General features: G+C 39.6%; 1 pseudogene; it reads right to left on the bottom strand.

Moving 5' to 3' along the window:
• Positions 1 to 8,223: 8,223 nt before the first annotated feature.
• On the bottom strand, positions 8,224 to 8,318 carry LOC134371422 (small nucleolar RNA U13; annotated as a pseudogene).
• Between the last annotated feature and the right edge of the window lie 10,014 nt (positions 8,319 to 18,332).

Here is an 18,332-nt window from a genome sequence, read left to right as displayed (position 1 = left end):
ATTATTTTTATTATTTTTATATTATATATATATTTGTGTGTGTGTGTGTGCGTGTGTGTGTGTGTGTGGCTGGCCAGTATGAGGATCCAAATCCTTGACCTTGGCACTCGTTAAAATGTTAATGTGCCTAAGTTTAGGCACTTTATCACAAATCTTAATAGTGATAATCCCATGCTAACTCAATTTTGGGTTCACCTTTTAAAATTTAATATTATATCATAAACTTCTTTCCATGTTTTTATATATCATAATGGTTATTTAATTAACTAAATAATTTTCCTTCATGTTTATTTATCATAATTTACCTAACTATACCTCTAATATTTACACACAACATGTTTTGGGGAAATGGAGCTGCAATAACGAAGATTTAGAAGCATATAACTTACCCGTTTTGTTAAATTATTTCCCTAAAATAACTTTCCAGGAGAGGGATTATTGAATCAAGGGCCTTAGACAATTTTCTGATTCTCAATACATTTTGTAATATTGTTTTCCAAACATACCTTTACCATCTCTGGGTTAACACTACATGATCTTGTTCCAGGGGAGAAAATAATATTAGAAATACTTCTTTTGGAGAAGCCAAACTCTTGGTTCCATACTCTTAGAACAAATCAAACACTGAAAAGAATTCCTGGAATTGAGTCTGTTTAAAAAATATGCAAGCTAAGTGACATAGAAAATACACAAGAAATAGTAAATACTTTGGATAATAAATTGATTCCAGATGTGGCTTAACAATGATGACTGAAAACCCCATACCTGTGTTGCCTAACCTCTTTACTGAATATCTCAGTCTCTTCATCTGTAAAGTGGGAGTATAATAGAAATAACAAGCAGCACAACATTTTTACAGTCTTTATCATGTGCTAGGCACTGTTCTAAACACTTTACATATACTAGCATTTAATCTTCATGAGCCCATGAGGTAGGCATTATGATTATCATCTCTATTTTATGTGGTTGAGGAACTGAAGCACAGAAAGTTTAAATGACTTGTCCAATGTTTACACCTAGTAAATAGCAGAGCCAGAATTCTAACACGGATAGCCTGGCTCCAGAGTTTATGCTTACAGTCACTAAATAAATAAGATAGTTTATATAAAACACCTAGTCCAATGCCTGGCACATAATAGGTACTCAATAAATGCTTGCTGTTATTATTATAACGTATTTTAAAAAACAAATGAACTAGTATAGGGAGTGGCAGAATTGATTTAAAACCTCTAAAAAACAGAGTCAATGAGTGGAAGTTTCCGCAAAGCAAATTTTGGCTCAATAGCGATAATATGCTCTTGGCACTGGACAGAACAAGGAGAGGCTGAATGGCTACTTGTCAGGAATGTTGTAGAAGAAATTTCTGCATCAGGTGGGTGGCTGAACTAAATGACCTCTAAGGCACTTCCAACTACATATAGGATTCTAGGCCAGAATCTTTTGTTCTTTTTTCACATAGTAAAGCTTCATTTGTTTTCTTTAACATTAAGTTCACTTTACAAGTTTGGTGATGTTGTTTTCATTTCAATTATGTGAATCATTTGCCAACAAGAATGTGATTTTGTAGTTTGCATAAGTCTTTGGCAGTCTCTTGTGTTGTAATATTTGATGTGTCACAGCACCTGAACATTCTAATGATAGGCATTGGGGAAACAGACATAAACATGTAACTTATTGTGTTGTAGCGGTCAGCCCTCCCAGGCAGGGATCTACAAGATTACTGTCACTTTGTTAAACATCATTTGGATTCTGTTGTCTTTAACTTTCTTTTTTTTTTTTTGGCAGCTGGCTAGTATGGGGATTCGAACCCTTGACCTTGGTGTTAGCAGCACCGTGCTCTAACCAGAGGAGCTAACCAGCCAGCCTGCTGTCTTTAACCTTCTAGAGAATGTGCAGGCCCATGAGATCATCATATGAGACTTTAAAGTTTACATTAAAAAATTATGGGATTATGATTGTAGATGTGAGTTGGTATCACATCTATAAAAACATAGTTTGTAAGTGGCTCAGGGGCGTTCCATTGAGTTTCCTGCTGGGAAGGAGAACTACTCCCTTGGTGGAAGTAATAGTTTTGCTCAAGTCTTGGGGAAGCTCCACCTGATCTCATTGCCTGCCTTCCCTTCGGATTTCAGTCTAGGCAATTATTTTTCTTTACCAAATCTTGAAAAATCTTTCAAGATAATGCAGGATTTTGCACATCCACTTCATGTCATTTCTCCAAAAGGGGTGCTTTAAAGGGCACAGTAAATTTCATTACAAAAATATTGATAATGAAGTTTGTATCAAATGTACCAGACTGGCTCAGAGAGTCAGTGCTTGGAATACAAATTCTTCTCAGCTATATATTTTTGTCTTTGGTCTAATGTTTTACACTGTTCGGAGTGTGTAGTTACTATGGAGACAGAGGAAAATAGGCATAGAGTTTTGGGTATCAAATTGTCAACAAATTTACTATATAAAAATAGGATGTAGAGTCAGAAGGAAGGCCAAAGAAAAGCTTTCAAAATAATATTAGGATGTTTAATCTATAATGTAGTGAGGAATGAGAAGGCAGAGTGGATACAACTTTAAACGTCATATTCCCCCAAATTTTAAGACAAGCGTCTTGAAATGATTGTTTTTGAATCACGATCACTGAAACACACAATTTGCCTTATAAAGAAAATAATCTCTTTTCATTTGGTGGAATTCAACTATTTTCAACATTGATGGTAATTCTAAGACAAAAGTTCTTACACATTGACTTCTATTAATAGTGGTACTTTCATGCAGACAGCTTATATATCTATGCATCTATTCTGTGTTTCTTAAAAACATTGTAACTCATTTTTTTTGTTTTTTGTTTTTGGCAGCTGGCCAGTACAGGGATCCCAACTCTTGACCTTGGGGTTACCAACACTGCACTCTAACCAGCTGAGCTAACCCAGCCAACCCCAACTTAAATTTAAAAAATGAAAAAATGAGGCTGGCCAGTTAGCTGAGTTAGAGCATGGTGTTGTGAGACCAAGGTCAAGGGTTTGGATTCCCATACCGGCCAGCCCCCAAAATAAAAAATAAAAAATACCATTTTATTTTGAATAAAACTAATATTTGCTTTGTTATCTGACCACCTAATAAATAATTATGAGCATACATTTGGAGCATTTTGCTTTTGGTATCTTCAAAGAGGGTGACAAGCTGTCTGTCAGTAATTACAAGCGTCATTATCCTGTGTTAAAATGGATCCAATAGGATGAGGGTGGTGCCTCCAGTCACTCAGGAAACATGAATTAGAACCCACAAGACTTAAAGCACAACAGTGGGCAATCAGAGTCATTGCTTTTTTAGAATATAAATAGCATTACTAAGAGAAGCATGTGTTATTTACTTACATAAAGTAAATACTAAAAGATTGGCTTAGGTTAAAAAATTCAAGGTAAGGTTGTAGGACTAGATACTGAAAGAATGAGCTCATACTGTGGCCTTTCAAAACAGAAAAAAAAATCTTTTTATCATGTCTATTTAAGGTTAAAGGCAATTTTTGATTCAAATAACACAGGCAAACATAATTCAGAAGGGAGCTGACAAAAAGTTTGCCCAAGATATAACAAATGTATGTTATAGCCAAGTATGGATCTAGCAAATCACACTTCACTACATTTTAAAGATTGTACAGTTATAGGTATTAAATTTGAAAATCATTTTGATATATTCTATTTTGTATAACATTAAAGAAAAAACTATCCTGGGTAAGATAGTATATTTATCATTTGTAAAACAAGGCAAAGAAATTGAATCTAGAATCTTTCTGGTGGGTTAGCTGAATAAACAAAACTTTTGTAAAGACCAAGAAGCTGACATTGGTCTTTCTGCACATGATAAAGCCTTAGGACGAGGTGCTCCACTGGAAAGGAAAAAATCAAATGTCTCTCCGTTCTCCCGGGGAAGGAAGTACAAGGTGACTGAGGCAGCTTGAATTAAGCCTTCTATTTTTTTTTTTTTTTTTTTTTTACTGTGGCTGGCCAGTATCGGGATACGAACCCTTCACCTTGGTGTTATAACACTGTGCTCTAACCAACTGAGCTAACCATCCAACCCAGCCTCCTATTTTATTTTATTCTTATTTATTTATTTTTTTTTAAAAAAGATGACCGGTAAGGGGATCTTAACCCTTGACTTGGTGTTGTTAGCACCACGCTCACCCAGTGAGCTAACTGGCCATCCCTATATGGGATCCGAACCTGTGGCCTTGGTGTTGTCAGCACCACACTCTCCCAAGTGAACCACGGGCCGGTCCCCCAGGTGGCCCCCCAGCCTCCTATTTTAAAAAGTCCTTCTCGTAAAGGTATTTCTCTTTGCCTCTGACACCTTCTGTTGTGGATAACCCTGCCATAGGGTTACTTGAGAGAATTTTTTTCCTTTTTTCAAAGCAGGGAGGGCTGCTCTATAAACATGACAAGAGTGGCATGGAAGTCTTGAGATTCTTCAGATGAGTACTGGGGTCAAGGCTGGAGAAGGGATACTTATGAGGTAAGCAGAATGCATACTGATATCTGAGCAAGAGAGAAGGGAAATGTGGCAAGTGACATCTGGAGCAAAACTAGCTTGTCACCACCATGGCGGCCCTGCCCCGCAGACTCCACTCTCCTGGCCCACCCCTGCATCAGCCCTCACTTTGAGGCTGCTTGTGCCCACCCCTGTGAGGGAAGAACAGGTTTCTCCTCTGCTCCTTCACTAAGGTAGCATAAAGTCTTCCTATGAATGGTCCCTTCCAAAGAGGAGGGAACCTCTTGGCTAAATGCTTAGGTGACTCAACAGACCACGTAGGTGACTTAATACTCCAATCCACTGGCAGGAATTCAGGCATAAAGCAAAGGATTTAGAACTGGAAGAGACATTAAGGACTTAAAAACGCCAAGCTTCTTATTTACACGTGAAGAACTGAGACCCTGAGAGAGCCACAGAGCTAATTAGTGACAGAGAAATGGGGCAAGAGCCGAGCGTCTTGACCAGGATTCTTGTAGATGGAAGAGCAAGTCATTATCTCAGGAGAGCTGACACGCTGCCTCCAGGCTCGTGCTCATTCCTGAGTATAGTTACTAAGCAGTCTTGGTAGGAAACATAATTTTAGACGGGGTGATTTGGGGCTTCATATTTAAAGAAATGAATTGTTGTGAGTCTGTCATGTGCAAACAGTGCAAAACAATTCTCTTCACACTGTTTTATAAAACAATCCTACGCCCCACAACTTCTCCTTATTGGGACGTGTCCTTAAGCGAACTCATGCAGATTGAACACTTCATCTTCTATCCCTTTGAGTGTCTCGCTCACATTCTGAGGAAGCTACACTTGAAATCCTGAATTCTCTGTCCCATATTTAGAAATAATTCCCTTTCCAGAAGATATTCCCTTTAAGACTAGAAAGCTGGGTATCTAATGGGCAGACCTATGCTTTTTTGTTTCTGCCTAACTTGCAAAGTGTAAATCCTTGCAACTCTTCCTTTCATTTGGCCTGATTTGTCTTGTGTGCTCACAGTAATTTTACACAAAACAAAGAATGTTCGGGAAGCAGAAACAGACAGATAAAAAGGAATACTTCATATTAGCGTCCTGGAAGCAAATTACATTGTTTTGATCCTGTTCTCCATAAATACATAGAAGGATAAATTGCAGATACTGTTTCTATGAATATTATAAAAGTAGATGAATTTTTTAAAAAATTGTGTACCTCCTATGTGCCAAGTATTTTATATATATATATACATATATATATACACACACACACGTGTGTTTTTTCATTCAAGACAATGCTTTATTTTCCTTTTGGTTTGCATCCATCATAAAAAAAACTTATTCTCGGGTGCTGGCTGGTTAGCTCAGTTGGTTAGAGCGTGGTGCTGATAGCATCAAGATGTAGGGTTCAGATTTGATCCCTGTACCAGTCAGCCACCAAAAAAACAAAACACGACAAAAACATATTCTTGGGAAAAGATTTGATGTTGGTTATTTATATTTTCATTTATGCACTTATTTACCCAGTAAATATTTCTTGAGCAGCTACTATGCTAGGTGTTTGGATAAAATAGGAGAAAAAAGTTAGACACAGTTCATGCCTTTATGGCTTAGACCAGTGAGGTAGACAAGATAATAACATAAATATGTGTCAGGTTACAACCTGTCAGGAGATGTACCTGGTGCTAGGAGACAGGGGGATTTGCTCTGGTTATAAAAGCCAAGGAAGACTTCTCTGGGAAACTGATAACTGAGCATAAATGTGAAGGAGTTAGAGTTACTAAGAAGGGAAAAGTGTTTCAAGTCAAGAAAACAGTATATGCAAAGGCTCTATGATAGTTGAGGGTTGAGGGGTAACATGTGTATTAAACTTGCTGATTTTGCTATAATACGGTGAATAAGTTTGGCTGGAATCAGAAGGGACCTAGGTACGCTGGTTAGGAGGTTACTAAAATGGACTAAAATTGACTAAAGGAGGTGGAGAAGAGGGAAAGAAGTGGAGCGTTTGGACAGAACTGGGAGATGGTTTGGACATGGAAGTGAGCGACAGAGAGGTGTCATGCATGACTTCTGGGCGTCAGGCTTGTTCATTTGAATGACTAGTTCATTCAGACAGGGGACCACAGAAGGAAACCAGGTTAGGAGTAATGATGGGTGAGGAAAGGGGGGAGTGTGAATTTGTATTAAGCTTGGGCACCTTCGAGAAGTTGCCATTTGTGTAATCAAGTTTGAAATCTGAAGTGGCAAAGGCTTGGGCTGGAGATATAAATTTGTGAGCCATCGGGCTGGCCTGTGGCTCACTCGGGAGAGTGTGGTGCTTATAACACTAAGGCCACGGGTTCGGATCCCATATAGGGATGGCCAGTTAGCTCAGCTGGGTGAGCATGGTGCCGACAACACCAAGTCAAGGGTTAAGATCCCCTTACTGGACATCCTTTAAAAAAAAAAAAAATTGTGAGCCATCTCTGTATAAATGGTAATGAAGAGACTGAGTAGAAACGACAGCACCCAGGAAGAGAAGAGTTTAGAACGAATGTAAATAAATGCTTTTGCTTTCCTCTGGGGATGTGCCTTTTAAGCCTTGTCTCTAAGTACAGAATAAATCACTTTGATTCCTACAAATAAATCAAGTCCTCTTAGCTTTTAGAATAGCTGAACAAACTTATGAATTTGGTCAGAAATGCCCCTAAAATTATGCTGCATAGGTAGAAGCTGCTGGGCTTATTGAAAGTTAACCCGAAAGATATGAAAGATATATATTTTTTAAATCTTTAGGAAAAATCAACTTTAAGCTGTCAGGCAGATAATGTACTTGGAGAGGATAGGTGAAATGCAGAGGCCTACACAGCAGTTAAATCCCATGGTGACAAACAAACTGGTTGGGACAATCAAAAATGCCCTTTCATTATAAAGCAGTTTAAAGATGGTTCTTATGTGAAGACTGGATTAATCCAAAACATCCCTTTTAGTGTGTTCAAAGCATTTGCTTTGTTTGATGTCTAGGTATTCACGTTCTCAAAACGTAGTCTTTAATAGCCATCACAAAAACCCGAACAAAACAACAAATGACAACAACAAAAAAATAAAAACTACAGAGCAATACCTTGAACTGTTAAAAAAAAAAAAGTAGCCATCACAGGTAGCAGGGCCATGGCTTTTTCTTACTCTAGACCTAGTTCCCAGTATCCTAGGGTTCTTGCTCTTGTCTTATCTGTCACTGAGTTGTTGATTATTTCCTCCCTGATTTGTTAATTATTAGTTGAGAAAGTATCCTTTAAGGCACAACAAGCATTTATTAATCACCTACTAGGTGGCAGGCATTGTTTTTCCTTCATTATTTCATTGAAGAACAAACAAGTATTTATCAGGTGTCCACTGCATGTTCACTACACTACTAGGCACTGTGAAGAATGTTAATAGGTAAAATCAAGAGTTTTACCCTCAGGATGCTGCCGGTCTGGTTGGAATAAAGACTAAGAAACCAGGGAACAATCAGGATACACGTAAGTATAATACCGGCTGGAATAATCCCAATAGGCTGCCTGGAGGAGGAGGAGTTGGGCTGGGCTTTGAAAGAAGGAAGGGGTTTGGAGAGGCAGAACAAGGGACATCCCAAGTAGAAGAGCTGTCTGAGCAGGTGCCAACCTTGATTAAGCCCAGGAAAGAGATGAGCCCAACTGCTACCCCAACAGAGGACCTGTCTTTTCTTTCTTTCTTCTTTTTCTTTCTTCAAGTCAAACAGGTAATGTGCCAATGCCATAACAAGGTTTAGAAGGAGGCACTTCTTTTCTTGTAAAAATCCAATCATCATACTTCTGAAAAAGGATCCAGAGCATCTTTCCTAATGATCTTGATGCTAAAGCTGATATATAATGCCTGGAACCTTTTTAGTCAAATAGATAGAAAAAAACTCATTAAAATCTTCCCTTTAATATAAAAGAAATATAATACTTTTGTAGAATACTTGGGAAAATACAACTGAGTATAAGAAAGAAAATTTACATTACCCATAATCCTACTACTTAGGGATAATCACTATTACTATTTTAGTGTATATCCTGTAAAATTTTGTATGCATATAGGTAACATGGACAAACTGAAATGCACAAAATCAATCAACAACCCCCTGCAAATATTGTTTTTATGGTAGTCTTATATTATTACTATCTTTTAATTGATAACTGCAAATAATAAAATCAATTGATTTATTCATGAAGCACAAAGTACTTCCACACCATGAAATACCATGAAACGGTTTTTTAAAAAGATGAAAGGTGAATGTAGATTATTTTTATATATACTTCCATATAGGGAATCCATCATATATTATTAGGTGAAAAAAGCAGATTATAAAACATTTTGAGGTATAATTCATTTATTGGTGTTATTTTCATTTTTAAGTAACATAGAAAAATCAAGAAGGATATTCTCATTTAAAAATTATGTTATACATTTTCCCACTATTAAATATTCTTCAAAAACAATTTTATTGGCTACAGAATATGTCATCATATGAATATGCAACAATTTAATCATTTGTTTTTTGTTCCAACTTTTCATTATTATATAATCTCACACACACACACACACACACACACACACACACACACGCACACACTTTTAAAGTATAGATTTATAGAACAGAACTACTGAGTCAAAGGAAATAAACATGTTTGAAGTTCTTGCCAAACTGCTTTCCAGAAAGGCTGTTATGATTTTTCATTTCCACTAATAGTGTATAAAAGTACTCTTATTAAGGTATACTTAAAATATTTTAAAATACCTTTTCAAAGTTAATAGAAATAGTATTTCATTCGTATTTGCATTATTTGTATTACTAATCACATTCAAGATTTTTATGTTTACCAGCCACTTATTTTTATTTGAATAATTAACTGTTACCTATTTTCTTTTTTTTCTTTTTTTTTTTTTTTTAAGAGATGACCGGTAAGGGGATCTTAACCCTTGCCTTGGTGTTGTCAGCACCACGCTCAGCCAGTGAGTGAACCGGCCATCCCTATATAGGCTCCGAACCCATGGCCTTGGTGTTACCAGCACCACACTCTCCCAAGTGAGCCATGGGCCGGCCCTCTGTTACCTATTTTCTATTTTTGCAGTACTTTCAAAATTAATAGACTTTTTTAAAAAAGATGACTGGTAAGGGGATCTCAACTCTTGGCTTGGTGTTGTGAGCACCACTCTCAGCCAGTGAGCTAACCGGCCATCCCTATATAGGATCCGAACCCGTGGCCTTGGTGTTATCAGCACCGTACTCTCCCAAGTGAGCCACAGGCCAACCCCAATAGACTTTCTTTTTTTTAGAGCAGCTTAAGTTTACAGAAAAATTAAGCGAAAGTAGAGATTTAGATATACCACTCCCACCCATTCTTCTCAGCACCTCTCCCCACCCCCGATTCCCTTATGTGGTACATTTATTACAATTGATGAACCCATATTGTTACATTATTATTAACCAAAGTCTGTAGTTTACATTAGAATTCACTGTTTGTGTTGTACATTCTAGGGGTTTTGACAAAGGTATAATGACGTGTATCCACCATTACAGTATCATATAGAATTATATAGTTTCACTGCCCTAAAAATCCTCTGTGCTCCACCTATTCATCCTTCCCTCCCCCAGCCCCTGGCAACCACTGATCTTTTTACTGTCTCCATAGTTTTGTCCTTTCCACAATCTCATTATAGTTGGAATCATACAGTATGTAGTCTTTTCAGACTTTTAATACTCTTTTTCAGTGGACAGAATTTTACTTCACTGTGAAGGATCTGCCTGTAGTTAAATTCCTCCAAAATTCTATTGTTGATGTTGGATGCTTTTAATTTCTTTGACTTGGCAATATGCATTTAAGGTTCCTCCATGCCTTTTAATGGCTTGACAGTGCATTTCTTTTTATTGCCGAATAATATTTCATTGTATGGATGTACCATGGTTTGTTTATTTATTCACCTATTGACAGACATCTCGGTTATTTGCAAGTTTTGGCAATTGTGAATTAAACTTGCTGTAAACATTCATGTGCAGGTTTTCATGTGAACATAATTTTCAACTTTTGGGGTAAACACCAAGGACCATGATTGCTGGATTGCATGAGTACATTTAGTTTTGTAAGAAACTGCCACACTGTTTTCCAAAGTGGTTGTACCATTTTGCATTCCCACCAACAATAAATGAGAGCTCTTATTGCTTATCGTACTTTATTTTTTCTTTTTTCTTTTTTTTGTGACCGCACTCAGCCAGTGAGCGAACCGGCCATCCCTATATAGGATCCAAACTGGCGGTGGGAGCGCTGCTGTACTCTCAGCGCCGCACTCTCCCGAGTGAGCCACGGGGCTGGCCCTTATCGTACTTCTTAAAATCAATGCATAAGCTATTTGTCTGTAAAGAAGGATCATTTGTCTGTCACATATGGAGCAAAGGTTCCCTCCCCCCCATTCCCCAGGTCCTGCCCTAGTTTGTTGGTTGTATTTTAATACTATTTTTCAGTGGATAGAGCTTTTCTTATTTTTTATTTTTGGGGAGGTGGGTAGCTGGCCAGTATGGGGATATGAACCCTTGACCTTGGTGTTACAAGGTGGCTCTCTAACTCAGTAGATAAAGTTTTACTTCATTGTGAAGGATCTGCCTGTAGTTAAATTCCTCCAAAATTCTACTGTTGATGTTGGATGCTTTTAACTCATGATAGTAACAGTAATTAAAAATTATTTTCTAAGTTTTAATAAATTCATATACTGCATTCAACACCACCACATAGAACACAATTCACATTCTGCCATATTTGTTACATAACAGTAAAACCTCTTACTAGTCAATTTTGCATGCAAGCATAATTTACTTAAGTGTGTAAAACAACTACAAAGACTTTGAGTGTGTTCAGCTGAGTTATTTTTAGGTTCATGCAATATATTTTGTCAATGTAATTTTCAGATTACTTATCTAAACATTCAAGAGAAAGACAATGAAATCTTTAATATTGTCAGTGCAAGGCTCACTTGTCCCTTCTTTACACCTGTACCTAGGAACTCCCAGACTGTACCGCAGAAGTGAATTAATTTAATTATAGACTCAGCTAGAGGGACTCTCAAGGTGCTTTTTAGTTCAGTGCATAAGTCTGACCCAATTTATGTCACATCTAACACAGGATGCTTGCCCATATCTTCCTGAATTCCAGATATTCTGTGCTTAATGAAGCAGAAAAGTTCCCAGATTTTTCCTTTTCTAATATATTCTTCCTTCGGCCAAACCAAACTTCTTCATGTGGAGTTAGTAAATCATTTCTCTGTGTTCTTTTGTTTTGCAAACACACATGAGGACTTCTCTTAAAATAATCCCTTACACACCAACAGGTTCCTTTCTTTCCCTTGCTTTTCTGTCACTATTCTTTTTTTTTTTTTGGCAGCTGGTTGGAATAGGGTATGTCGCTGTTCTTAAAGATGCCTTTGTGTTTCTGGCTTTTTCTTTTATTCTTGAACCTCCATACTTATATCTTTCTATATAATTCAATTAACACTTACAAAGCACCTACTATGTGCCAAACATTTTTTTTTTTCTTTGTCTTTTTCGTGACCGGCACTCAGCCAGTGAGTGCACCAGCCATTACTATATAGGATCCGAACCCGCGGCGGAAGAGTCGCCGCGCTCCCAAGTGCCGCACTCTCCCGAGTGCGCCACAGGCTCGGCCCTTGTGCCAAATATTTTGTTAAGATCTGAGAATCCCTTCAAGGAACAATCAAAGACAGGGGTTGACGAACTTTTTCTGTAAAGGACTGAATATTTTAGGCTTTGGGGGCTATACAGTCTCTGTCACAACTACTCAACTCTGCTGTTCTAGTGTGTACACAGCCATACACAATATGTGAACAAATTGGTGTGGCTGTGTTCCAATAAAACTTTATTTACAGGGCCGGCCCGTGGCTCACTCGGGAGAGTGCGGTGCTAATAACACCAAGGCCCCGGGTTCGGATCCCATATACGGATGGCGGTTCGCTCACTGGGTGAGCGTGGTGCTGACAACACCAAGTCAAGGGTTAAGATCCCCTTACTGGTCATCTTTAAAAAAAAAACAAAAAAAACCTTTATTTACAGAAGTAGATGGTGAACCCCTGATGGAGGAGATCACCGAGACTTCTAAAACAAACTAGAATATAATGTAAAGAGTGCGCATTAGTAGTATAAATGTGGTAAGTGACTGTATTAGCAATACGAACAACTTGCTACTGGAATACAGCATCGGGAGTGATTCATTTTGCCTAAGGGAGCTGAACAAGTTTTCTTTTAGGAGGTGACTTTTTTGATGTAAAGAATTCCACGAGGAAGGATTTCAAAAAGGGAATTCCAAGTAGTGTGAGCAAAGAACGTGGGCATGAAAGAACATGTCATGCTTGGGCAGTCTCGAGTTCTTTTGTGGCTAAAGCACAGTATATTTATGGGAAGATGTGGGGGAGAGTTATGCTGGAGCCAGACTGTGCAAGTCCCAGAGGAACTGGATTTCAGCTGTTGGCGGAGACTGGGACACAGTCAGCTCTGTTTAAAAACTAATCCTGAAGGTCCATACTATGAGGAGAGTATTTTGGAGTGGAGGCAGGAAAGCAAGTGATAAACCCTTTTCTATTGTCTGGGTGAGAGAGGATAAGGACTTGAACCGAGGCAGTGGCTATGGGATAGAGAAGAGAGACATTGGGAGGATGAATTGACAGGTCATAATGACTGAATGATTGTTTCCAAAATTCTGGGATGGTCAACTGGTTGGCAGGTACACTAGTGGTTTAGCTCTCAAATTTGCTTTCAGTCCCACTCCCTACCCTTTCCTTGTCTGCATCTTGGGGAACTGACCCCTGCAAACCACATTTCCCAGCTCCCTTGCCAACTGGCTTCTGGCTGAGCACAACCAGAAGAGAGGTGGGAGAAGGACAGCAGCCACAGTATCTCTCCCTGTCTCCTTGCTCCAGTGGCCTCACCAGCAGTGGCTCAGTCTCCTTTGTACATCCAGCTCCTGCTGTGGTCCAGGGTTCCAACTCCCAATGGGTGGCCTTGGCTCTGGGGCACCATAACACCACCACCTCAGGCTGATAGCGGCTTCCTGCCATTACTAATCTCTGGGTTGCTTCCTCTTTCTCTGTTTTCCCTTTTAGTTTTTCTGACACTGTTGTATCCAGTTATCCATGTTAAATTCCTTCAATTGAACTATCTTGTGCAGATTTTATTTTACTAATCAGACCCTGACTAATAGAGGTGTAACAACCTTAAAAGAGTTGGGCAGTCAGGATATGAAGGTAGGAAAGGAAATTAAATCAGTTTTGAATCTGTCTCATAGTTTGATACAAGGTACCTACTATACCTATATGACCTTCTTCACAAAGCTAGTCAGAGTAATTCTTAAAAAAACCTAAGTAGATCATATCCTTCCCTGCTCAAAACCTTCTAGCGGCTTTCCATTGCACCTAGAATGAAAACTAAACTCGTCGCCTGGGTGTGTAAGTCTCTACCTGCATCTGCTATCTTTTCCCCCTCATTTGCCCTCTCCAGACACACTGACCTGCTTGCTGTTCCTCTAACTCACCGAGTTAATTTCTGCCTCAGGGCCTTTGCACTTGCTGTTCTTTCTGCTGGGAAAGCTCATTCCTCAGATCTCCATTTGCTGTCTTTATATAGCTCTCTGCTATTGTGCCACCTCTTCAGAAACACCACCACCGTTCATCAACTTGTTCTGATTTGTGTTCTTCATCCCGTGTATCACTCTCTGAAATTTTATCTTCTATTTCTTTCTACTTCAAAGTTTGAGGACAGAGAACTTTGCCTTGTTTATCTTTCTATTTTTCCTATTTCTGCACCTAGTACAGGGTCTGGCATATATTAAGGACTTCATAACTATTTGCTGATGAATAAAGGAATAATTATTTCACCTTCACAAAATGTTACATAGCAGAAGTGCTTTGTATGTTTTTTTTTAATTACTTTACTTTTTGATTTTTATTATCTTACTTCCATGTTTTCTCTTCCTGAAATGCCCTCTCCCATCCCATCCTCACTGTCCATCTTTCACAGCAGTTGCTGTCCTTTCCTCTGTGAAACTTTCCCTCCCTACTCTGCACAAGAAATTGACTGATTCCTCCTTTGGGTTCCACAGTACCCCAGCAAGACCGATATTTTATTGCAGTTATTAATAATTGTCTCTTTCTCCTAGATGCAAGTAGAGGTAGTGAATTTTTCACCCCTATAGCTTTAGTATCTAGAATAGTGCCTGACACAGAGTTGTATTTGGTAAATATTCATTGAATGAATGAATGAATGAGGAGGCGGATACAGGAGGTTTCCAGCCCCACATTTTTAGTTGTTTCCGCATGCTATGAGTCACTGGAAAAGAAAGATGGTTCCACATTTGTGAAATGGTGATGATAGTACCAACCTCATAGTGTTTGTGGAGAAGACTGAGGCAATGGAATGAAAGCTCTAAGGAAATTATAAGACAAATGAAGTATACACTAAGGAGAAACGGCTTTTTCCATTGACAAAGATGCATCCTGATGTGATTATACCCAAGCCTTGTCTACAAGAAACCTTAAGATTTCTAGAATTTTCAGGATGGTTTGGGAAGAAAGCATCCTAAGGGAAGTAGAATTGAAGTGGATTTCACAGAAAAAGGGGGACATGTCCTCAGGAGCACATGGTCAGCCTTTTTTTAGTGGGCTTGCTGATCCTGTGAGGAAGGCCTTATACAACATTCCTCAGGGATGAATCTACAAAGCCCATAGGTAAGAGAAGTACACACTTTGGGGAGGCCCTGACCCCAAGGCCACAGCTAGGTGCTGGTCCAAGCTGGACTGGCTTGCCATGCAGCATTGACCTTTCCTTCCCTTTCCCGTGTGGGCCCAAGTCCCAACCCAGCAGCCTGCGTCAGTGCCCCCCAGGCCTGACAGAAAAGGAGCCCAGCTTCAGTGCTCGCTTGAAGGGTCTATTTTCACCTGAGCATGGGGGTGGTGTGTGGGGGGGTGGGGAGTGGGGTGAGTTCTGGAGGGTGCTCCCTTGCTCTGGATGGAGCCTTTAATCCCTGAGCTCCTGCTATCTGGATCTCAGAGAAGCAAAGGTATGGCCCACTCTGTCTGCCAACCACTTTCAACCTTTGCTGGTCCACTGAGCCAGCCATTCAGAAGCCAAGGCTGTTTTGCCTCTAGCTCTGTTTTGCACTAAGTATAACTAAGTACCTAGCTTTACTATTGAGCAAAGACCAGAAGGGAGAAACAGATTTTAAAATATTTAGAAGTATTTAAGTGCCAGAGTGTTTTTTTCCTAAGATCTAACTCATGACAGAAATTTGCTTTTCACCCAAGAGTTTCTTGAAGACAAAAGCCATCCATTAAAACATAACTTGCGAGAACCTAGGGGGCGAGAAGTGTGGAGCAGTGGGCTGAACTGGGGGCTTCTACATAAAATTGATCGTGGCCCCAAAATTTAAAGTGGAGTCATCGTGCACCAAGGTGTCCCTGTGTGTGTCATCCCTATTGCCCTTTCTGTTTCTTTTTTAGGGGGGCAGTGAGGCTGGCCAGCCTAGGGATCCAAACCCTCAACCTTGGTGTTACAACACCATGCTCTAACCAGCTGAGCTATGCAGCCAGCCCAGGTCTCACCCATCTTAGATTCATCAGTGCCTATGAGTGTACCTAGTACAGAGTTATTTTTCAAAAAGTATTTGTTGAGTGAATGAAATGTCACTTTTAGCTCTAGGCCTTTGCTTGGCTGTCAGCCTAATTAGGTAATTTTTAATTCATAACAAGCACGCATTTTTAATCAGATCATCTGCTCAGGCTCACTTTTAATAAAAGAAGTACGAATTAAAACTGCTGAGATACGGCTTTTCATCTGTCACATCCTCACTGTCGGTTGTGTAAACTAATATAACTTCTAGGGAAGGCAACGTCTATCAAAATTCCAAATGAATTGGGCTGGCCCGTGGCTCACTCGGGAGAGTGTGGTGCTGAGAACACCAAGGCCACGGGTTCGAATCCCACATAGGGATGGCCAGTTAGCTCACTGGCTGAGCGTGGTGCTGACAACACCAAGTCAAGGGTTAAGATCCCCTTATCAGTCATCCTTTAAAAAAAAAAAAAAAAAAAAATTCCAAATGAACATACTCTTTGACCCAGTAATTCCACTTGTAGGAATTTGTTTGACAGATATTCTCCCACAGGTGCCAATGATATGTGTAGGAACATTCACTGGCCATTGTTTGTGGTAACAAAAGCCTGGAAATGACCTAAGGGTCCACCAGTAGGGGACTAGTTAAATAAATAATGGTACATACAATAGATGATCTATTCTAGAGGAAATAGACGATCTAGTCCAGAGGAAAAAGAGAATGAGGCAGGTCTGTATGTACTGATATGGGATGATTGCTAAAATATATTGTTAAGTTAAAAAAACAAGATTCAAGACAGTGTGTACAGTCTGCTCCAGTGTATTATTACGAGATGGAAAGATAAACACTCATACTTGCGTGCATGTGCATAGCTGTCTCTGAATAGATTTATAAAGCCCTCGCAATATTGGCTGCCTCTGGTTCAGGGAACTGGGTGGAGACGTAACAGGGAGCTATGGTTTCTGTCACTCACAACACAGGAAATCCTATTTGATCCATTTGTTCAATGCTTTACCATTTTCCCATTGCTTTTAGGATTAAGTCCAAAATCCTTGTCATGGCCTGCAAGGTGCTTAGTGACAGAACCCCTGTCCACCCTCCCCTTCAGCCCTTCTCCTTTCTGTGGCCTTTAGTTCCTCAAAGACACTTCTCTTTTCCATCTCCTGGCCTTTGCAGATGCTGTTCCTCTGCCTGGAACATTCCTCTCCTCTACCCTCACCTGGCTAATTCCCAGTGATCCTTGAGGCATCAACTTTGAGGCCACTTCATCAGAGAGAACTTTCCTAGGCTAGTCTCCTGATAGATGTTCCCATGGCATCTCAGACTTCTCTTTCAGTAGCAAACACCACAACTGCAATCAATAAATTATTTGCTCAATGTCTGTTTTCCTTACTAAGCCGCAATCTGACGTCTGTCTTGGTTACCTCTGTAGCTGTGCCTAGCACAAGGCAGGTGCTCAATAAACACTTGTGGGAGGGAGGGAGGGTGGAAGCAGGAAAGGTAGCTGGTAAGAGAGAGGGGGAAGGAAGAAAGGAAGGGAATAACTACGAGGACCGGAAAGCCATTGTAAAGAGACATCCCTGTGTGTGTTGTTCTTCATTAGTAATTAGTTTGTGGGCTTAGTTTTCTCAGATTTACCTGAAAATTATATTGCTAAGCCTGTGGCCTTAGAACTTATACTTTATAGAAAATGGGTATTTTGGTTTATTATTTGGTGAAAAAAATTGTCAAGGCCCATGGATTTTACTTTAGTCTCTACTAAATCATGTTATTCTGAATTTTTTTTTTTTTTTAACCACTGAGGGGCAGTAGCTTTTCACACAGAAAGCAGTGATTTCTATCTCTCATGAGTGGGAAGACTTTTCAGTATACACATTAGGACTTTAGGCTATTTTTAATATTTCACATTTTTTTTTTTTAACATCGATGCTGCAATACTGAAGTATGAATCAGATGGTCATTGGGTTGTGTCTTGAATGAGATCCAACTTCTTACCCAGCCTCCCGGCCTGAGGGGGCGGTGCTGCTCCAGCCACGCTGGCCCTCTCCAGTCACGACTGCCAGCTCCTTTCCCTTCAGAGCCTGTGTCACTCGTAATCTCTCCCTGGATACTGTCCTCAGAGAGGTCAGCAACTCAGGAAGGGTTTTCCATATTCTTCCTTCTGAAGGAGCTCCACCCAGGGACCACGCA

The sequence above is a fragment of the Cynocephalus volans genome, chromosome 2, assembly GCF_027409185.1.
Source record: "Cynocephalus volans isolate mCynVol1 chromosome 2, mCynVol1.pri, whole genome shotgun sequence".
Taxonomy (NCBI): Eukaryota; Metazoa; Chordata; class Mammalia; order Dermoptera; family Cynocephalidae; genus Cynocephalus; species Cynocephalus volans.
This window is presented reverse-complemented; position numbering and strand designations above follow the sequence as displayed.